Source organism: Haliotis cracherodii, unplaced genomic scaffold (assembly GCF_022045235.1).
Source record: "Haliotis cracherodii isolate W230 unplaced genomic scaffold, xgHalCrac1.p SCAF_8, whole genome shotgun sequence".
Taxonomy (NCBI): Eukaryota; Metazoa; Mollusca; class Gastropoda; order Lepetellida; family Haliotidae; genus Haliotis; species Haliotis cracherodii.
Window position 1 is genome coordinate 28294772 of NW_027266341.1, and position 24216 is coordinate 28318987.

Consider the following 24216-nt stretch of genomic DNA (forward strand, 5'->3'; position numbering starts at 1 on the left):
GTAAACGTTTTCTCACATGCACCACACTGATAAGGTGCGACTCCATTGTGTGTCCTCATGTGTGACTGCAGGCCACCTGACTGTTTAAATCCTTTCCCACATTCACCACACTGATAAGGCTTGTCTCCACTATGAATCCGCATGTGAGTCTGCAGGTGATGTGACCGTGTAAATTCTTTACCACATTCAACACACTGATAAGGCTTGACCCCACCGTGAATCCTCATGTGTTTCTGTAGGTTGGCTGACATGGTAAATGCTTTCTCACATTCACCGCACTGATAAGGCCTGTCTCCACTATGAATCCGCATGTGAGTCTGCAGGTGATGTGACCGTGTAAAAACTTTACCACATTCAACACACTGATAAGGCTTGACCCCACTGTGAATCTTCATATGTTCCTGCAGGTTATGGGAGTGTGTAAATCCTATCCCACATTCACCACACTCATAAGGCTTGACTCCACTGTGAATCCTCATGTGTGACTTCAGGCCACCCAACTCTGCAAATCCTTTCCCACATTCAACACACTGATGAGGTTTGATTCTACTGTGAATCATCATGTGTGTCTTCAGGCGATCTGTCCGTGCAAATCCTTTCCCACATTCAACACACTGATAAGGCTTGACTCCATTGTGAATCATCATGTGTGTCTTCAGGCGTTCTGACCGTGTAAAACCTTTCCCACATTCTTCACACTGATAAGGCTTGACACCATTATGAATCATCATGTGTGACTGCAGGCGATCTGACCGTGTAAATCCTTTCCCACATTCAACACATTGAAATGGCGTGACTCCACTATGAATCATCATGTGTTTCTGCAGGTCACCTGACCGTCTAAATCTTTTCCCACATTCAATACACTGAAAAGGCTTGACTCCACTGTGAATCATCATGTGTGTCTGCAGGTGATGTAACCGGGTAAATCCTTTCCTACATTCACCACACTGATGAGGCTTGACTCCACTGTGAATCCTCATGTGTGTATTCAGACTACCTGATTGTGTAAATATTTTCTCACAAACACTACACTTATGAGCATGCTTTGCTGAACTACTATCTTTGTCTTTGTGTTTCTTTAAATCACCTGTTTCCAGCAAATCTTTCTCGCTGTCCGTGATTACATGTGTTTCAGTGACAGGTTCTTTCTGGAGATCACCTGTTTCCAGCAATTCTCTCTCACAGTCCATGACTGCACCTGTGTCAGTGACAGGTTCTTTCTTGAGATCACCCATTTCCAGCAATTCTCTCTAGCAGTCCATGATTACATGTGTTTCAGTGACAGAGCCAGGAATCTGTGGTTGGTTTCATGCTTCCATTATTACCTTGGGAATGTTGAGGTGTTCACTGAAAGCATAAAGGTGTTGTCACTTCCTTTATCATGTTCATGCATTTCCAAAAGATGTTTCAAAAGAACACCTAGGGCTTGGACAATTCACAATTTGATTATATGATATGTATCTACATAAAATACTTGATACTGCAAATGTTTTCCCCTCACTCAACACGCAGATAATTTCATAGCACAGTGATTTTCCACCTCAAGAAGGTAACATGCCGATAGTGAGATGTGCAATAATCATTTCAGTAACCTCACATTGAAGTGTCTTCAGCATCTTCAGTTTATTAATTGCCGAACCATGATTTTTGTGATGTTGTTTAAGAGCAATGGCTATTGTATGATCCTGTGCAAAAAGGAATCCACATGAATGTGTTGCATTTAATGTACAAATGATACATTCTATCTTTATTGTTACCCCATTTAACCCTGACAGTTTTACAAGTCCCTTAACACATAACTGAAATTAATACATTGTCTTCCAAATTGTTACATCTATTTATGATTAATTTTATCATTTAATATTATATATGAAACTAATGCAAAATTAGGCCAAATATCAGAACCAATGACCAACCCTCCAATAAAACACCAGGAGCACCTTAAGAATTCAGCACCACAACTTCTTGTGATGCCATAAATTATTAATTTCAATTCTTAACAATGAATGTCATTGCCAAACTGTTCGGGGCTAAATTGAGAAAAAGAGGCATCAAAGATGCTAAAATAAAGATGATGCTAGCGACATTTCATTGTGGTCGATCAGTTCTATGTATGATGTATACAACTTTGTAACAAAAGTGCTGCAAGAAATATTAACGCACATATCGATGTTGAAAATGGGATGTGTCACTCTTTACATATTGACTATGCAATGATGACTTTTGTGTTTTGAAACAGCTGCAAATCTAAGCATGATATTTCAGTGCTTTGTCAAATAAAGGAGTCATTGAGGTATGTCACGTCTACTAGTAAGTATTCACCTTAATGTTTTTATGATAGTTTCTGGAATGTTTTTGAAGTGGAATTACCCCTACCTCCAGTGGAAATTGATTAGGAAAGAACCCCTTTCTTTTGACGAAGTGCCTAGGCCCAACCTAAGCCATATACGTATTGATCATGCATAATCCAAATCGGGAAGTGATGTAAACCACATAATCCACACACACGACAAAATAGCCATACTGGGATAATATAGAGTTGCCCATCCATGAGTTGCTAATGACAGTTACTTGTTGACCGAACCCAATAAAGAAAATCTGTACCAATCAATCCTTATTGATGCCACCAAAGAACAAGAAACATTTCCCATATTTAATAGGCTAGTAAGCACGCACCATTATGATCCATTATAAATTAACAACCGTGATAATATAGCGTACCATCTAGGGCTGGGACGAGTTCAAATTTACTACCCGGGTACCTACCCACCTATTACCCGACCCTACCCGGGTATCCGCTGTAGGTCTCGAGATAGGTACAAAATGTCTGATTGGGAATAGTTTGACTGTAGCCCTGGACAAAATGTATTTAGATACACATATAAAACGATCTGGTCATGCATACACTGAAGTTGACTGAAGTTTTTATCTTTATTCAACATATAAACATCTGGGTGCACAGTCAGAAAGAAATGCCAACATTAGTGACTTGTGGTGTAACAATATAGTTGAATATCATTTTTGTCATTAAACAATATATCAAATGACCAACCACGGGTTCGGGTAGTTCTGTGGGTACAACTGATGAGTGCCGACCATTGTTCTCGACATGGTTGCAGCACAGGAACTCGGTATTGGTCTGTATAGCAGACTATATAACTATATATATAGACTATATTACTATATAACTATAGCAGCCTTGTTCCAAGGCTATACTGAAATTGATGTGTAGTAATGTGTATCCTTGGCAAGTCTAGATATGTGGACAGTCTGAGCACTCAAGTCTCTTACAGGGACAACTTGTTCTTATTATAAACATAATAAAGATCTTATGATTTAAACGAATAATTCTTGCCTTTGAGACATGTGCAAGTCTACCACTATAGTATAATAAAGTAGAGATTAGGAGCGTCACTCGCCATCTTTACGATTTTGTTTACATCGCCATCCAACGTAAGGGTCAAATACACTTTTGACAGTAGATCGATAGACAATTGAATTCTACACAGGTACAAGTCATTTAAATTCGATTAATGTCCGTCCCTTACTTACCGAAATATCAAAATCATATTTCGCGAGATTGCAAAACAAGTCTCCGAAGGCGAGCGGAAGTAGATTTCATTCGCGGACAGAATTGAACGAGTCACCTGATTGGCTGAAAATTAGCAGTGAAACAAAGCGCGAAATTTGATTTAAGAAATAAACGACGAGTGGGAGTTGTTTATCGTACATTAGTGAGTGAGTGAGTGAGTATGGTTTTACGCCGCTTTTAGCAATATTCCAGCAATATCACGGCGGGGGACACCAGAAATGGTTAACGTACATTAAAACATTGGAGGGAGAATAAAGCAAGATGGACGCAGCCTAGAGTGTTTTATCCCCCCTGCAGTGTTTCACTGTACGATAAACAACGATCACGAGTCGTTTATTTCTTATGAGATATCAACATTATTTACAGCCTCTTTAGGATGACGATGATGGTGATGATGATGATGATCATGAAACCTATGATTGTGGGTTCGAATCCCGGTTCGCCCCGATTATGTTTCTAGGTTTGTCAGCACCATTCCCGTTCTCGTGGGTTTCACCGAAGTGGTAAACGTCTGAGACCTGCATCACTTCGGGTTTTCCTCCCACATTAAGCTGACACGCCGCGATATAACAGGAATACTGTTAAAAGCAGCGTACACCAAACCCCCTCACTCACTTAAATATTGAGGACTCCCTCAATCCGACCTCGGCAATGTAGAAGAAGTCCATTTTTTACACAGGTGGACATTTCCCGCATATTCGCCTAATCCTCACGTCGAATATCTCCCAATACCGATTGATATCTCTCTCCCGCTTTCGGGTGTGATGGTTGGGCCATCGCGTTTATCTGCGCTGCCCAGCTAACTCTATGGGAAACAAATCACTATAGACACATCAACTAAAAAATAACGCTGTCCAATATACGATCGACGTCATTAAGCAGTGTTCGAAATACCTGCCTGCCCGACCGTCCGAGACGGGTTGATTTCAACTCGGGCTGACAGATTTTCAAATCCCCCTGCCCGACGGTCGGGTTATATTTCATATGTGAAAATATTCCAAATATTTCCTGATGATAAGCATTAATTCACATGTAAAGATGAATGATAAAATGTAACCAAAAAGAAACGTTAGCTTATCCTGAGAAACATATGATTATAGTGGGCAGGCAGGTTTTGGTCAGGGCTGGCAAGTATTTCAGCTAGCCAGTCCTGTGGTCTGGCTGAAATTTTTGGGAGTTTCATACCCTGCATTAAGTTCGAATCTCCAGAAATGAGGTCATAATTGAACAATGTTTCATCGTGAAAATAACACACAATTCGTTCTTCATTGACAGGAGAGACTCTAAAATGGCAACAGATTATTTGTTCACAGTTTAATATTTAAAGTAAATATATTTTCCATTTTGCAATATAATTGTAATCTAATAGCACAGACATTCGTTACGGGATAGTAAATAATACAGTAAATCATATTATAAACAATATATACCCCAATGTTTATACCAGAGGTAATCTAATTGCACAGAAACTCGTTACGGACTAGTAAATTATAGAGTAAATTATATTGTTAACATATATACCCCTATCTGTATGAGAGGTAATCTTATTGCACAGAAACTCGTTATGGGCTACTAAATTATAGAGTAAATTATATTATCAACAATATATACCACTATATTTATATGAGAGGAATTTTGAAAAATGTGGCCTGGTTTTAAAAGTAACATTTAAATTATGTCTCACATTTTCATTACGTTAAATAAACCATTATAGGGCCATATACTCATCAAAAAAAGAAACGCAAGAGTGATTTTAGATGTATATCTTAAATACAATTAAATCATCAACAGATGGTAATCGATTGTTCAAAATTGTCACACATCATTGTCATTGACCCAGGTTCAGTATAGCACGCATGCACGGAACAGTTGATTTTCAAGATGAAACCATTAGAGTCCAAAACTGACTGGCATCGTCGTTCCATAGATGCAACCAGCTCCCGAATTGTGGCCTGGGGAATGTTCACCGTCTATGCCTGCACTGCTTGGCCAACTGTCGGAGGTTCTGTGGTTGTTGCTGACGTGCTCGCAGTCGTTGATCCAGTGCATCCCGTTAGTGTTCGATTGGGTTTAAATCTGGAGACCTGTCATTCCTGAAAAAAGGTTGTTGTCAGAGGCCAGACGTTGTCTTGTTGGAAAATCACGTTTTCTTCTTGCTTAATGGGCCATACTCAGTGACCTTGACACCAATAACGTTGCAGCCGACGACCCCTCGAACTGGTCGTCTAGCGCTAAACGGTTCCTCACCGTCTGGGCTAATATCCTGCCCAATGACGTGCATGACATGTTGGTGTGTTTCGGCGCCAGGCTCTCATGTAGTTGTGCTTTAAAATTGCGCATTTTCCACCTTTTCACCAAATTTCTGCAGTAGCTCATTCCTTCCACACAAATCAGTCCCAATCCATGCAGAAATGACCAATATCATTTCTGGTATTAATTTTGTTCCGATGTTTTCTTTTGCGTATATGAACATCATAAGCCATCCCCAACCCCAACATCTGCTGTTGTAATAATAGCAATGTAAACATATCTATATTTTTACCAATGGCCGTTATTGTGATTTTACAATATATCAATGTTCAGTTTCAAACTGAAATCTATTTACGCTCGCCTTTTTTTCCATTTCGCGAAATCAAATTTTGGTACGTAAGGTACATTAATCGAATAGTAGACGACTTAAAAATTGTACACGTGCAGTAATAGGTTGTCTATCGATGTACGGTCAGATGTTTTTGACAACAAGCTTTTCATAAACAAATTGGGGTCATGGTGGAGGCCCAGTCGTCTAGGGCGCCGCGATTCGCTGTTCAGAGTTGCGTCCCTTGGGCACGCCAGAAACCGATGATTGTGGATTCGAATCCTGGTTCGCCCCGATTATGTTCTAGGTTTGTCAGCACCATACCCGTGCTCGTGGGTTTCAACGTGCTTGTGGGTTTCAACGAAGTGGTTAACGTCTGATACCTGCATCACTTCGGGCTTTCATCCCACATTAAGCTGTCACACGGTGATATAACTTGAATAATGTTAAAACAGACGTAAAAACAAACCCACTCACTCATAACCAAATTAACCTGGATGTAAATAAAACCGCTTAGATGGCGAGTGACTATACTTACATACAAGGGCCCAGATGGCCTAGTGGTTAAAGTCTTCGCTCGTCATGCCAAATACCAGGTTCGATTTCCCACATGGTACAATGCATAAAGCCCATTTCTGGTTATAGCTATAAGCTGCGCAAAACAATACTCCCTTGCTCACTTACATACAGAGAGTGTATATATTTATTTGATGACCAATAAAGGTGTTCTCTCTGAGGCAGGTGCAGTCTACCCTGGTTCCCAGATCATCTGTGTGTTGGTTAGGAGAAGATCAGCCAAGGGTCACTGAAGTCACAGAGTAATTGGTCTCTCTGTCTATCAGACTCTGAACTGTCTCCATCTGCATCCATGTTGTTTGTTTGTTTCTTTGCTTGTTGTTTAATGCCGCACTCAGCAACATTCCAGATATATGACAGGGGTCTGTAAATAATCGAGTCTGGACCAGACAAGCCAGTGATTGACATCATGAGCATCGATCTACCGCAATTGGGATGCGTGACATGCATCAACCAAGTCAGCGAGCCTGACAACCAAATCCCGTTAGTCGCCCGAGAATGATGAATGTGTGAGTTTGGTTTTACACCTGTTGTAAGCACCATTCTGGCAATTTGATGACAACAGGCGACACTTGAAATGGGTTTCACACATTGTACAAACGTGGGAGTCGAAGGCGATCTACAGCGTGACTTGTGAAGCCTTGAACCATAAGGCTCGAGTTCTCTTCTCTCATGTGTCAAGGCTAGCACCCAATATCCACTTATCACTATAAAAGTCCTGTAGATATGGAAGAGTTCAAAGGAGTTTCAGCAGAACGCGTGGTAAACGCAGCAGGTCACTGTTTGTTTTTAGGAGAGGATCAGCCAAGGGTCGTTGAAGTCACTGAGTAATTGGTCTATCTGTCTATCAGACTCTGAACTGTCTCCTTCAACACATCCATACCTGCATGCATACAACACACCCAAATTTTCTCACACGCATCATCCTGTGACATTTCAAGCCACTGAATTCAATCAATTCATTCCACTGTGAATCCTCATGTGTGACTTCAGGCCACCAGACTGTGCAAATCCTTTCCCACATTCAACACACTGATAAGGTTTGACTCCACTATGAATCCTCATATGTGTCTGCAGATTACCTGACCATGTAAATCCTTTCCCACATTCAACACACTGATGAGGCGTCACTCGACTGTGAATCCTCATGTGTTTCTTGGTTACTTGAGTGTGCAAATACTTTCCTACATTCCACACACTGATTAGGCTTGATTCCACTGTGGCTTATCGTGTGTGACTTCAGGTGATGTGACCGTGTAAATTCTTTCCCACAATCAACATAGCGATAAGGCTTGACTCCACTGTGAATCCTCATGTGTTTCTGCAGAGTACCTGATAGTGCAAATCCTTTCCCACATTCAACACACTGATAAGGTTTGACTCCACTGTGAATTCGCGTGTGTTCCTGCAGGTTAGTCGAGTGTGTAAATTCTTTCCCACATTCACCGCACTGATAAGGCTTGACTCCACTGTGAATCCTCATGTGTTCCTGCAGGTTAGTCGAGTGTGTAAATTCTTTCCCACATTCACCGCACTGATAAGGCTTGACTCCACTGTGAATCCTCATGTGTGTCTGTAGAGTATGTGATAGTGTAAATGTTTTCTCACACACACTACACTTATCATGCTTATATGACTGCTTTGCTGAACCACTATCTTTGTCTTTGTGTTTCTTGAAATCACCTGTCAGCAAATCTCTCTCACTGTCCGTAATTACACGTGTTTCAGTGACAGGTTCTTTCGTCAGATCACCTTTCTCCACCAATTCTCTCTCGCAGTCGTTGATTACACCTATGTCAGGGACAGATTCTTTCTTGAGATCACCTGTTGCCCGCAATTCCCTCTCGCAGTCAGTGAAAACACATGTTTCCGTGACAGGTTCTTTCTTGAGATCACCTGTTTCCAGCAATTCTCTCTCGCAGTTCATGATTACACCTGTGTCAGTAACAGAGAAGTAATCTGTGGTTGGCTTTGTACTTCCATTATTACCTTGTGGATGTTATGGTGTTCACTGAAAACATAAAGGAGTTGTTACTTCCTTCATCATGTTAATGCATTTCCAAAAGATGTTTCCACCAGAAAATCAATAACCAGGGCTGGGACCATACACAATCTGATAAGATGATTTGTATCATTATAAAATACCTGAAACTGTAAAAGTTCTCCCAACAGTCAACACACAGATAATGTCATAGCACAGTGATTTTTCATATCCAGTAGGTATCATGCTAGTTTTTAAGGGCAGTGTCTTTTGCATGATCCTTGGGAATGGAAAAAAAGTGCTGAAACAGAGATGATGATATTGATAATGACATTTAATTAATTTGGTCAGTCAGTTCTGTGTTGTATATGATTTCATGATAACAATGTGCCACCATGACCACTTGAGTTAACTCATTTTTTAAAGTCCTAATGTTACTTGTATATTGAAGAAGGCTGTTTCTTTAATTGAAATATCTTAATTCAGTTATAAAGGATTTTAAGTAAATTTCTTATCGATTTCAATTTTAGATAAAGGATACCAGCTCACAGACTACTGAAGCTTTGCTCACAAGCACAACAACTCACTAATGTTCCCATTTCTTTCTGACTATGCACCAATTCCTTCTGACTTTTAAAAAAAGATAAAACTTCATGCAGTAAACTTTAGTGTATGTATGACCACATCGTTGTATACGTATATCTAAATAGAAAATACATTTTGAGAGGGCAAACTTTTCCCAATCAGACAGTTTGTACCTATCTTTTGAGACCTACAGCGGGTACCCGGAAGGGTCGGGTAGGGTCGGTACCCGGGTAGTAAATTTGAACTCGTCCCAGCCCTACCAACTGGTGTTATCAATGGGGAAAAGGCCCAGCAAGTTTTGTAAGCACCCATTCTAACGTCTTTCTACATCAACTGTTGATAAAGTGTCAGCCATGTTTCTTGACATGGTGGCGGCACAGGAACTCGTTATTGGTCATTAATAAAAATATAAACGATTATGTAAGAAGAGAACGTCACTCGCCATCTTGCCGGTTTTGTTTACATCGTCTTCCAGGTCGGTTTGTTAATGAAAAGCTTTTTGTCAAACACACGTCTGACAGTAGATCGATAGACATCATATTTCTACACATGTTCAAGTCATCTAAATTCGATTATTGTCCCTTACTCACCAAATTATCGAAATCACATTTCACAAATATGGGAAAACCTTACAGAAGGCGAGCGGAAGTAAATTTCATTCGCGTGATGTGTCACCTGATTGGCTAAAAATACGCAGTTGGCTCACCAAACATATTAGCGCGAAATTTGAAGACTAATGTTGGGGGTACTTCTGAAAAAGATATTTTGACAGCAGAAACTACATAATTATAACAGATAATTTCTTCACAGTTCTAATATGCTATGTAAACATAGTTTCCATTTCGCAATATACTTTTAATCTGACAGAAACTCGTTATCATGGGCAAGGTAAAGTAACACACAGGAGTCCGTATCTAAAAATAGACGCACTCATGCATATTCATGACCATCTCCACACGCGAGATACATACGCGTGTGGAGATGGTCATGAATATGCATGAGGGCGTCTATTTTTAGATACGGACTCCTGTGAGTAACAATAATATATCCCCCAAACAATTCGATAATAGGCCCATATTAATACATTTGTATATACTGAACCGTAAAAGAAACGTCACCCCAAGTAACATTGTATGAAAAGTTGTCATTTAAATATCTTGGTAATTTTTGTCAAAGTTTCTAAAATTCAACATTACCTTGTCTGGAAAAATGAAATTTGATGATAAAAAAACAAAGCAGATGACAATAAAACCGATCGTCCAAACGCATCACGACAACGGCCATGGTAACCCGATACACGTGAGTTACGTGCAAATTGAAATGCACATGCGTTCCCCCATTTCTTGCCCAATAAAAATCCACCCAGATAACATTCATTGGTTATTGAATTGCTACCACATGACAAGATTCACAAGAAATCAGCGACACCAAGCCCTTTGACGACCGCAAGCTGGACAAGCCGCCCGGCAAGTAGCCAATGCATTTCAAGTCCACGTGAGGACCATATACAGGCTCCAGCAACGGTACCAAACCAGACCACCAACACTACAGATGACCGACCACGTAGTGGAAGACCTAGGGTCACCCTCCAACGTCAGGATCGTCAGATTGTGCGACAGCATCTTCAAGATCGCTTTGTTACTGCTGCGGAAACTGCTCGACAGACCATGGGGACACACCAGCGACACATTAGTGCGGACACCGTGCGTCGACGATTGACGAGCAGATACCTCCACCGTCACAGGCCACACCGAGGACCCATTCTGACAGAGCGTCATCGCCGGGACCGTCTTCAGTGGGCAACACAGCACCAGCAATGGCGCCACCAGCAATGGAGAAGAGTCCTCTTCTCAGACGACAGCCGTTACTGTACATCTCAACGACAGATGGCAGAGAGAGAGAGAGAGTCTGGCGACGCCGTGGGGAACGTTATTCGGATGCTTGTGTTGTTGAGAGAGACTCGTGGGTTGGTCCTGTGGGACGAGATTCAAAGACGTCTGATTGACGTCCGACCAAGGCCGACAGCTGCAGCTGAACTGCGTCAGGCGTTCCTCAGAGTGTGGGCTCAAGTCGCCTGATCCATTCCATGTATCGACGTTGCACGGCAGTCATCAATGCACATTGCGGACACACGAGATACTCACTTGTGATGCCATTTTCTCAGAGACCAGTGTTGTGTTTCACTTTTGACTCTTTAATTTCAACCTTGATGATCAGTTTTGTCACGTTTCATCTTTATAATGTCTCAAAGTATACTCACACGCAAAAGAAACGCAAGTGGTTTTAAGCAAATAGGTAACAAACACGGAGTTTTAGCATGTAGTGAAGCCTGATGGTGTTATCAATATTTTGGTTGCATTTTGGAAGCCCCGAGTAAAAACACAACATAAAAAACGAATCGCCAAAACGCACCACTTCAATGAATATGTTGGTATCATGCACCCATTTCTCGCGAAATCGAAAATGCACGAACTGTCACGAACTGTCACGAACTTTAGTGGGTATAAAACTGTGGCCGATTCTTGGACCTTCCACTCCTTGGTCAACAATGCCACGCTAACTCAAATTCAGAGAAACCAGGCTATGGGACGTTTGGAAGCTGGAGAGTCTGTCCAAGATGTTGCCCGTCATTTCAACGTTAACATAACCACAATTTACCGTCTCCTGCATCGATACAATGCCACACAGACCACAGATGACCTTCCTCGGAGCGGTCGTCCTAGGGTCACCACACCTCGACAAGATCGGCAGATTACCCGTCAACACCAGCGACATCCGTTCCTAACTGCAAGTGAGAGTGCTCGACAGACCATAGGAACACATAATCGACACATTAGCCGGGACGCTGTGATCCGACGTCTCCGTTCCAACAACCTCAGATGTCACCGACCAGCACGTCGTCCTGTTCTCCAACCACGGCATCGACAAGGACTACTTCAGTGGGCACAGGGTCATCACAATTGGCGTCATCGTGAGTGGAGGCTTGTCATCTTCCCTGATGAAAGTCGCTTTTGTGTCTCCCATGCAGACGGAAGAGTCAGAATTTGGCGGCGTCGAGGTGATCGTTTCGCTGACAGAAACGTTGTGGAAAGGGGTCCATGGGGTTGACCTAGCGTCATGATATGGACAGGGATTGGACTTAATGCGAGACTTGGACCCATGTGCTTTCTGAATGTTGGTCAAGGTCGGGGACACGGCGTCACTGCTCAGCGGTATATCGACCAAGTGATCAGACCCCATGTTGTTCCATTTTTTGCACAACATCAACACCTTTTCCAGTAGGACAACGCTCGTCCCCATGTTGCCAGAGCTACCATGGCCTTTCTGCAACAACACAACATCCGTGTTCTACCGTGGCCAGCCCTCAGCCCTGATCTGAACCCCATCGAGCACTTGTGGGATGAGGTTCAAACGCGTCTGCACAGTGTGCGCCGTGTCCCTACAACTGCCGATGACCTACGCACAGCTGCTCTGGATGTGTGCAGGAGGATCCCTAGGGCCTTCACAAATCGTTTGATCCACTCAATGTACAGGAGATGTGTGGCAGTGATCAATGCTAATGGTGGTCACACCAGGTATTGACTGACATTTTGGGTATTGACCCGAAACTGTGTAACCCCTTAACATTTGAAAAAAACAATTATGTCATCTGTCATCATCCCACAGATGCTCAATCGGGGACAAATCTGGTGACCGGGCTGGTCAAGGTAATGTCTGGATGTTTTGTGCTGTAAGAAGTCCTGACAAACACGTGCAATATGCGGTCGAGCGTTGTCCTGCTGGAACTGTCCGCCATGAACGTTGACGTGAGGAAGAACGTAAGGCTGTAGGATCAAGTCTCTGTAACGCACACCTGTCAATGCACCTGCCACATGCACGAGAGGCGTCCTACCACCGTAATGAATTCCGGCCCATACCATGACACTCCCGCCGCCAAATGGGACAACCTGCTGCACACAGTTGGGGGCGTAACGTTCACCCAGACGTCTGTAGACACGTGCGCGCCCATCAGCACGTGGGAGTAGGAAACGGGACTCGTCAGTAAACAGTACATTTCTCAACCTTGAACGTGCCCATCTAACCCTCTGTTGGCACCAAAGCTGACGGTCCGCCAGATGACGTGGGGTCAATACATGACGTCGAACAGGTCTTCGTGGAAAACGTCCAGCCTCCATCAGTGTTTTGCGTACCGTTTGATCTGATATTCTGCGTACCCCAGGGATCTGTGTGGTTGTAGACGTGGCTGTGGTAGTGCGGTCTCGGAGGTGTCGCAGCCGGATGTATCGATCTTGTGCTTGGGTTGTCACCCTTGGTCTTCCTGACCTTGGACTGTCGTCAACTCTATTGGTGTTGTTGTATCGGGTCCACAGTGCGGAGATTGTCTGTCTGGATACGCCAAAGTACCTGGCCACTTCTTGCTGAGTTGCTCCAGCTTGTAATCTCCCAATGGCGTTGTTCCGTTGAGCTGCATTCAGTCTTGGCATTCTGTCACCGCCTCTACTGCCGTTATAAGGACTGTATGAACAGCCGTTGATGTGCATTTTTATACCCATTCAGCATGGGGGCCTGCATGCCTAAATGCAGGATCCTGTGCTGCACGTGTTTTTTACAGGCGGTTGATGTATTCAACTTAATTGTTTGGACAATTCAAGTATACTCAACAACAAAAGTTCCTGTGACACCAATATTTTAGTGTATTTTTCAAACAAGTAAAGTTTAGTTTTCAATATTTTAGTACATGTATGGAATCAAGTCACAAAAACGCCACTGCTACAGAAAAGCATGCATTTCATGCAAAAGTTGACTTTTATGCAAGCCCCATGCATTTCACTTCGCAAGAATGGGTATAAAAAACATGTGCGTTAACGGGATTCCATATGCATTGTTTAGCATCGTGCTGACAACCACTCAGAAAAACAACAAAATTACGCAATTATTCAACATTACGAAATGCCACGCCTGTCCGAAAATGAGCGTCAGCGAGCAACTGGTATGCTTGATGCAGGATCGAGTCAACGTGATTTTGCAAGACAATTTAACGTCCACAGAAATACCATTTGGTGTTTATGGCAACGTTGGCAACAGACGAATGCAGTCAGAGACCATCCTCGGAGTGGCACGCCATGCGTAACCAATAATCGACAAGACAACTAGTTTCGAACAACACACCTACGAAATCGATTCCAGCCAGCAACAGTGACTGCAAGAAGCATCCCTGGCCTTCGACAAATATCTTCACAAACCGTACCTCGTCGCCTCAGGATTGTCGCCAGAAGACCCACCAGACAGGAAACCACTGTCAAGCCCGTCTACAGTGGTGCAGACAGCGCCATGCAGTGGGGACAAGTTCTATTCACTGACGAGTCTCGTTTTCACCTCAGCCACAGCGATGGACGGATTCAAGTGAACCGACGTAGATGTGAACGTTACGTCAGTCAGTGTGTCATGGAAGAAGATCGGTTCGGGGGCGGCAGCGTTGTGGTATGGAGTTGGATTACAGCAAGACAGAGGACCTGTTTGATAGTGGTAGTGGGAAATCTCAATGGAAAGCGCTACCGCGACGAGATCATCGGCCCTGTTGTTCTACCGTTTTTGCGTCGGCATAGCCCAGGCATTACCTTTCAACATGACAACGCCCGGCCTCATATTGCTCGACTTGTTCAGGATTACCTTCAACAAAACAACGTGAATGTCATCCCCCTGGCCGGCTCGCTCCCCTGATCTCTCATCAATCGAGCACATGTGGGATGAGATGGATCGTCGCCTTCGACGTCAACCACGTGTTCCACAGACACTCCAGGAACTTCGAAACATGCTCCAGCAGATATGGACAGATATCCCACAGGACCTTGTGCGACGCCCGGTCCATTCCGTGAGACGAAATCCGTTTTTTTTAATGAAATCACGCATTTTCTGAAGTCAGTATGGCAAATTAAACCATTTGAACACTTACAGGAGTCTTTTATCTGTTGCAAACCGAAATAGTTTCAGATTTGGTAAAAACCATAACTTTGAGTTAAATCTTATTCAATGTCACAGGAACTTTTGTTGTTCAGTATATTTTGGAAAACGGTGGTGCGGTTTTAAATTTAGCATTAAATTATCCTCACCTTTTCATAACGTAAAGTACACCATTATAGCATAATACGAACATACTAAGCACACCACAATCCCAGCATCTGCCGTTATAATAACAGAAATATGAACTTATCTATATTTCTACCGATGACGGTTGTTTTAGTTTTGCAATAACTCAATGTTCATATTGAGCCTAACTTAAACCAATTGAAGATTATTTTAGATATTAGTAAGAATTAGTTAATTTGTAATTAATAAGACATTTAAAATACCTTTCTGAAAAGCAAAAGATAAGAAAATAAGTCACTAGCATGTTTGTTGGTTTGTAACTTCTAACTAAAATAAAACTATAGGATAATAGAAATTAATATACAATGTTGGCCAAATATCCGCATGCCAACATGCAACCAACATTGGCCAAAAATCTGGAATCTGGATTCTATGTGACGGCCAAATTGTCTGTGTCATTACGCCCGGATTATTGCTCTGGTTTGCCATGTTCCGCTTATTACCTCCGGGGAGGCGACTCTCCAGGGGACTGGATATCGGCCATGTGCGTTACCATCTTCCCGAGGCAAGGGAGTTAACTGACCATAAACGTCCAGATTCAACCCTTGCCGAAAAGGTTGAAATTTCGTGGCTCGATCGCAGTGCCAACAATGGCTATTGTGAGCTATGCCCTTTCAACTGACTAGTCCGATTCCAAAGTGCACCAAGTCACTTTAGCAACTTGATTAAAAACATGAAAAGATTTGGAAAATATCTGTCGACGCCCAGTTGACACACGTCCTGTAAATCCTGCAATCGATCGAAATCTGCACTGAAGTTTACGAACAGGATGGCGATTTCGTTTCGCGTTTTTGATTGGGCTATGCATAGACTCGTTAGTCCAGTCAACAAGTAACTTCATAATTCCAGCCCAGTTCGGCAAGGGTGGAAACTGAACTTTTATAATCAGTTAATTCCCTTGCCTTGGGAAGATGGGTCGCTACCGAAATAATATTAAGTTCAAAAGAAACTTTCATGGTAACAAACAATGAGAACTTATACGGCTCAAATTAACTTCTTTTGCTAGATTCTTTTTCTGTATTGTATTGTATTGGACCGCTTTTGTATGTGCTTTCTTTTCAGTCAATCGTCTTAACGTTTGGTTCTGTTGGAGTCTTATCAATAAGAGTTTTAAAAAAAGAAGAAAAAAAGCAATTAAAACAAAAAGAGGACGTATTGATTTTCTTTATCTGAGATTGTGAAGTGTATACTCAGAAACAACCACTATCGGTGGTACATGAGCTTATAAACCTATTGTTCGCTAGTGGGTTAAAATCTAATAAGGGGGCACGGGTGGCCCAGTCGTCTATAAGGCGCCGCGATTCGCTGTGCAGTTGCGTCCCTTGGGCACGCCAGAAACCTATGATTGTTGGTTCGAATCCCGATTCGCCCAGATTATGTTTCTAAGTTTGTCAGCACCATACCCGTGCTCGTGGGTTTCACCGAAGTGGTAAACGTCTGAGACATGCATCACTTTCTGGCTTTCCTCCCACATTAAGCTGACACGCCGCGATATAACTGGAATACTGTTAAAAGCGGCGTTAAACCAAACTCACTCACTCCAACTAAAATCTAATAAACAGGGATGTTATAATATCCCCGGGATTTTATTACGACAACTTCCGTTGATATTGATGGTAACATATGAATGCTGCCCGCTGTACATTTATTTTGCATTTGAACACGATGTAAACCAATGGGCTAAAGATGCGCTGATGAATCACAATACTTTAAGAATGTCTTTTTCAAGTACCCGAACGCCAGCAACATATATTTTCACGGAAAGTTTGAAAAAATATAATGTTGATAAATATTGTTTTAAGTTTCCCTTTTTCGGTTTATTAGCTAGATAGAACACTTACCCTCCGGTTTTTAATGATATTTAAAACCCTCATCCTCGATTTTATAACAAAGATCCGGGTTTTATATCTTATAAAACCTTCTAAAGTGTTTTAACCTACACATAAATGAGAATACATTTCTTACACATAACATACAAGACGGTTTACATAAGTTATGTCATATTATAAACCGATGGAAGTGAATAAGGGAACGCTTAGTTAAAGACACAGAAAGATGATATGCTGTTATGGGTTCCCAGCCTTGTCTTCCACATCGAATTGGAAACAATGCAGACAAACACATTTCAACATTTATTCTGACGTGTTGTATACGCGCTATTTCAAAGGTACCGACAGTAAAGCACACACACAACACACACAACTTTCAAAATGTAATATAATGCGATTGTTTCAAAATTGGACACAGATACCATAATTGAAACACTGTTTGAAGATCAATGTACACAATGTTCAAAACATTAATCGTGTCACCTGGACAGACACACGTACACGATACAGTTAATGTCACAGGGGTACAGAAAATGTCAGTATCGGTTGTGCCCAACACGTGCATCAATCACCGCTTGACACCGACGACCCATAGATGCAATCAAGTTGTCAATAACACGCTGTTGGATGTGCTGCCATTCATGCCGAAGTGCACCAAGAAGCGCCGGAAGTGTTTGGGGCGGTGGATTCCTTCTGCGAACGCGTCGATCCAACTCAACTCGTCCCACAGATGCTCAATCGGGGACAAATCTGGTGACCGGGCTGGCAAAGGTAATGTCTGGATGTTTTTGTGCTATAAGGAGTCCTGACAAACACGTGCAATATGCGGTCGAGCGTTGTCCTGCTGGAACTGTCCGCCATGAACGTTGACGTGAGGAAGAACGTAAGGCTGTAGGATCAAGTCTCTGTAACGCACACCTGTCAATGCACCTGCACGAGAGGCGTCCTACCACCGTAATGAATTCCGGCCCATACCATGACACTCCCGCCGCCAAATGGGACAACCTGCTGCACACAGTTGGGGGCGTAACGTTCACCCAGACGTCTGTAGACACGTGCGCGCCCATCAGCACGTGGGAGTAGGAAACGGGACTCGTCAGTAAACAGTACATTTCTCAACCTTGAACGTGCCCATCTAACCCTCTGTTGACACCAAAGCAGACGGTCCGCCAGATGACGTGGAGTCAATACATGACGTCGAACAGGTCTTCGTGCAAAAAGTCCAGCCTCCATCAAACTGTTGCGTACCGTTTGATCTGATATTCTGCGTACCCCAGGGATTTGTGTGGTTGTACACGTGGCTGTGGTAGTGCAGTCTCGGAGGTGTCACAAAGGACGTATCGATCTTGTGCTTGGGTTGTCACCTTTGGTCTTCCTGACCTTGGTCTGTCGTCAACTCTGTTGGTGTTGTTGTATCGGGTCCACAGTGTGGAGATTGTCTGTCTGGATACGCCAAAGTGCCTGGCCACTTCTTGCTGAGTTGCTCCAGCTTGTAATCTCCCAATGGCGTTGTTCCGTTGAGCTGCATTCAGTCTTGGCATTCTGTCACCGACTCTTCTGCCGTTATAAAGACTGTATGAACAGCCGTCGATGTCGATTTTTATACCCATTCAGCATGGGGGCCTGCATGTCTAAATGCGAAACCTGTGCTGCACGTATTTTACAGGCGGTTGCGTTTGGATGAAGCTGTAAAATCGTAAAAGATGACTATGCTTGTGTAAGGGGCGACTGACGGGGTCGGGGGTCCTCCACTGACTTGATTCATATCATCGTATCCAAACTACGTGGATCAATGCTCATCACTGGATTGTCTGGTCCAGACTCGATCAGTTAGACCCCGTTAATAATTATAGCTAGAATATTGCTGAGGGCGGCGTTCAACAAACAGAACAGAACTTAAGTAGGTATTTGTTCGACATTTGAGGATGTCCAGATTGTTGAGCATGAAATAATATAGTACATGTCAGAGGTTATTAATACAATGTAGATCAAATCTCTTCCAGTAGAGCTCCCTCATTGTTTAATCTCAACAAATTACTATGATCTCTGTCCTGACGAGTGTACCAATCTCTTGTGAAAACATGAATAAACTTTTATCCTAATGAGGAAACCTTTCACTGTTTTTATTGTGACAAAATAGTTGAGTTTGTAATCTTAAATTCCTGTGAGGCTCTTTTGACTTTTATTTGTGGCCGATTTTAAGATGAGTTGTGGACGTTTTTACTCTTTTTATTCCTGTGGCCTTTTGACTTAACCTTTTGAGGCAGTTCTAACATGAGGCCGTTTTGACCTGCTCACATACATGTGGGGTTAACCCTAACACAACCAGCTGAACCCTAAAGCTACAAATCTAAGAGGCAGGAGAGATCTGGAAAGCGAAAACAACAACCAGCAGCCTGGGCCAGAACTGGAGACAAACCCTGGAACATCCAAGGGGAGACAAATGACTTACCTGTACAGGTAGTCCTGGTACTGGAGACATACCCTGGAACATCCATAGCGAGGCTATTGACTTACCTGTGCAGGTAGTCCTGGTACTGGGGACAAACCCTGGAACATCCATGGCGAGGCTATTGACTTACCTGTACAGGTATCTCAGGTACTGGGGACAAACCCTGGAACATCCCACTCACAACACAAAACCAGTCCTTGTTTTAGCCACTTAGTTCTGAGTGCCAGGCAGGGTAACACGAGTACCATCTTTTAACGTCTGTTGGTATGAGCCGTCTGGGATTGAACCCCGACCTTCAGCTCTCTCTCTACCACTAAACCACTAATGACTTGCCTGTACGGGTAGCCCTGGTACTTGGATCAGAAGAGGCTGAAGAATATTGCCACACATCCTAGACCAACCAGGGCCAAGACTACAACAAGAGAAGAGTCATCAGGAGATGACATCAGCCCCCAGTCTGGTGCAATTCGGAAATTTAGTTTGGCTACTTATACCCCACTTCAATATCCCAAATCATCAAAAGGCACCAGTTCACCACTTGACTGGTCAGTATAGCAAGTTTCAACATGAATATTCAATGGTTTAGGGGTTCTGCTCCGGAAACGGAAAATGGACAAACCTGGAGGATAAAAATTAACAAAATTCATCAACAAAAAGATTCATAAACAGGAGACAAGTAATTGGTGGCAATAATCTAGTCTGCCAGTGAATAATATATTTTGTTATTTATCACTTGACTCAGCACTATTCCAGCTGTATGATGGCTGCCTGTAAATAATCAAGTCTGGATCAGACAAACAAGTTATTGATTTTATTAGCAACCATCCACACAGAAAGTGGACGATGACAGGTATTCAAACCAAGTCAGCAAGTCTGACAACCCGTCGCTTGTTACGACTGGCATATCTAGGATCCCGTGGGTGCGACCAACATAGTTTACTGGGGACCAATTCCAATTGTAATTCCCAGGGTGCGACCAGCATAGTTTACTGCCATTCCAACCGTAATTCCCTGGGTGCGACCATCATAGTTTACTGCTATTCCAACCGTAATTCCCAGGATGCAACCAGCATAGTTTACTGCTATTCCAACCAGAAATCCTTGGGTACGACCAGCAGTTTTCTGGGGACCTATTACAACTGGAATTTCCTTTTTACGACCAGCATAGTTTACTTTGGATCTATTCTTACCAGAATCCCTTGGGTGCAACCCCTGGGTGGTCTACATACATCACCATTAACCCCATCAATACTCACGCATACATACAATGCATCCATCTCTAGGAGTCAAAAGTCCATGCATGGATTAAAGAAATAACTTGTAATATGTCATTTATCAGTTCTAATGAACACATTAGAGAGTTACACCTATGACATTTCAATCCATTAAGTTAAATCAAGTCATTCCACAGTGAATTCTCGTGTGTTTGTGAAGGTTACTTGACTGTGAAAATTCTTTCCCACATGCACCACACTGATAAGGCTTCACTCCACTGTGAATCCTCATGTGTTTCTGAAGATCACCTAATAGTGTAAATGTTTTCTCACACACATCACACTTATAAGGCTTGACTCCAGTGTGAGTCCTCATGTGTCTCTGCACATCACATGACCGTGTAAATGCTTTCCCACATTCAAGACACTTATAAGGCTTGACGCCTGTGTGAGTCCTCATGTGTTTCTGCAGGCCTCCTGACTGTGTAAATGCTTTCCCACATTCACCACACTGAAAAGGCTTGACTCCAGTATGAATCCTCATGTGTGTCTGTAGGTTGGCTGACATAGTAAATGCTTTCTCACATTCACCACACTGATAAGGCTTGAATCCACTGTGAATCCTCATGTGTGTCTGCAGGTTAGCTGATAGTGTAAATGTTTTCCCACATTCAAGACACTGATAAGGCTTGACTCCACTGTGAGTCTTCATGTGTGACTGCAGATCACTTGACTGTCTAAATGCTTTCTCACATTCACCACACTGATAAGGTTTGATTCCACTGTGAATCCTCATGTGTTTCTGCAGGTTAGCTGATAGTGTAAATCCTTTCCCACATTCAACACATTGATAAGGATCGACTCCAGTGTGAATCCTGACATGTGTCTCCAGGTCACCTGACTGTGTAAATCCTTTCCCACATTCACCACACTGATAAGGCTTGACTCCACTGTGAGTCTTCATGTGTGACTGCAGGTCACCTGACCGTCTAAATGCTTTTCCACATTCACCACACTGATAAGGCTTGACTCCAGTGTGTATCATCTTATGTGTCTGAAGTTCACTTGAACGTGTAAATCCTTTCCCACATTCAACACACTTATAAGGCTTGACTCCACTGTGTGTCCTCATGTGTGACCTCAGATCACTTGACCGTCTGAATGCTTTCCCACATTCGACACACTTATAAGCTTTGACTTCACTGTGAATGCTCATGTGTGACTGCAGGTCACCTGACCGTCTAAATCCGTTCCCACATTCAACACACTGATAAGGTTTGATTCCACTGTGAATCCTCATGTGCAAGTTCAGGTGATGTGACCGTGAAAATTCTTTCCCACATTCAACACAGCGATAAGGCCTGATTCCACTGTGAATCATCATGTGTGACTTCAGGTGATGTGACCGTGTAAATTCTTTCCCACATTGAACACACAGATAAGGCTTGACTCCACTGTGAATCCTCATGTGTTTCTGCAGGTTATGTGAGTGTTTAAATACTTTCCCACATTCACCACACTGAAAAGGCTTGGCTGCACTGTGAATCCTCATGTGTGTCTGCAGACTACCTGACTGTGTAAATGTTTTCTCGCACACACTACACTTATGAGACCGCTTTGTTGGACCACCACAATCTTTGTGTTTCCTGAAATTACCTGTTTTCAGCAATTCCCTTTCAGAGTTAGTGATTACACATGTTTTAGTAACAGGTTCTTTCTGGAGATCTGATTCCACCAATTCTCTCTCGTTGTCCATGACTACACCTGTGTCAGTGACAGGTTCATTCTGGAGATCTGTTTCCACCAATGCCCCCTCACAGTCGGTGTTTCCACCTTTGTCAGTGACAGGTTCTTTCTCGAGATCACCTGTTTCCACCAATGCTCCCTCACAGTCGGTGTTTCCACCTGTGTCAGTGACAGGTTCTTTCTCGAGATCACCTGTTTCCACCAATGCTCCCTCACAGTCAGTGTTTACACCTGTGTCAGTGACAGGTTCTTTTTTGAGATCACCTGTTTCCACCAATTCTCTCTCACAGTCTATGATTACACCTGTGTCAGTGACAGGTTCTTTCTTGAGATGACCTGTTTCCATCAATTCTCTCTCAGAGTCAGTGATTCCACCTGTGTCAGTAACAGGTTCTTTCTTGTGATGACCTGTTTCCATCAATTCTCTCTCACAGACTATGATTACACCTGTGTCAGTGACAGGTTCTTTCTTGAGATGACCTGTTTCCATCCATTCTCTCTCAGAGTCAGTGATTCCACCTGTGTCAGTAACAGGTTCTTTCTTGTGATGACCTGTTTCTATCAATTCTCTCTCACAGTCTATGATTACACCTGTGTCAGTGACAGGTTCTTTCTTGTGATGACCTGTTTCCATCCATTCTCTCTCACAGTCAATGATTTCACCTGTGTCCGTGACAGGTTCTTTCTTGTGATGACCTGTTTCCATCAATTCTCTCTCACAGTCGATGATTACACCTGTGTCCGTGACAGGTTCTTTCTTGAGATGACCTCTTTCCATCAATTCTCTCTCACAGTCAGTGGTTTCACCTGTGTCAGTGACAGGTTCTTCTTTAAGATCACATGTTTCCTCAAATTCTCTCTCACAGTCGGTGTTTCCACCTGTGTCAGTGACAAGCTCTTCTTTGAGATCACCTGTTTCCACCAATTCTCTCTCATAGTCAGTAGTTTCACCTGTGTCAGCAACAGGTTCTTTCTTGAGATCGCCCCTTTCCAGCAATTCTCTCTCACAGTCCGTGATTACACATGTGTCAGTGACAGAACCAGGATTCTGTGGTTGGCTTTGTACTTCCATTATTACCCGGTAACTAGAGGATGTTATGGTGTTCACTGAAAACAAAAAGGAGTGGTCACTTTCTTCATCATGTTATGCATTTCCTAAAGATGTTTCCACAAGAACAATACCAACAAGAGAGAAGTAAACAGGAGTCACTAGTATCCTTATTTCAACTCCCAACATATTTTTAAGTTCAAAACATGAAAAAATCATATTTTTGTCAATAAATACACATATCAAAAGTAAACTTTGCACTGCACCTCTTCTATTGGTATTCAGACTGTTCCCTAAATTTGAAAAGAATCCATGAAGTAGTTTTCAAGTTATCAGTTATAGGCAACACAAATGTTTTAATGGAGAAAACCTATAAAAAAAATAATTAAAAAAACAAATAATGAAATCACACTTCACCCTGCACCTCTCCTATTGTTTTTGTATTAGTGTATAGAACAGTTTTCA

The 24216-nt window shown here is 42.7% G+C and overlaps 1 pseudogene; it reads right to left on the bottom strand.

Annotated features, from left to right (window-relative positions):
• LOC139450901 (zinc finger protein 721-like) lies at positions 1–23805 on the bottom strand (annotated as a pseudogene).
• Between the last annotated feature and the right edge of the window lie 411 nt (positions 23806–24216).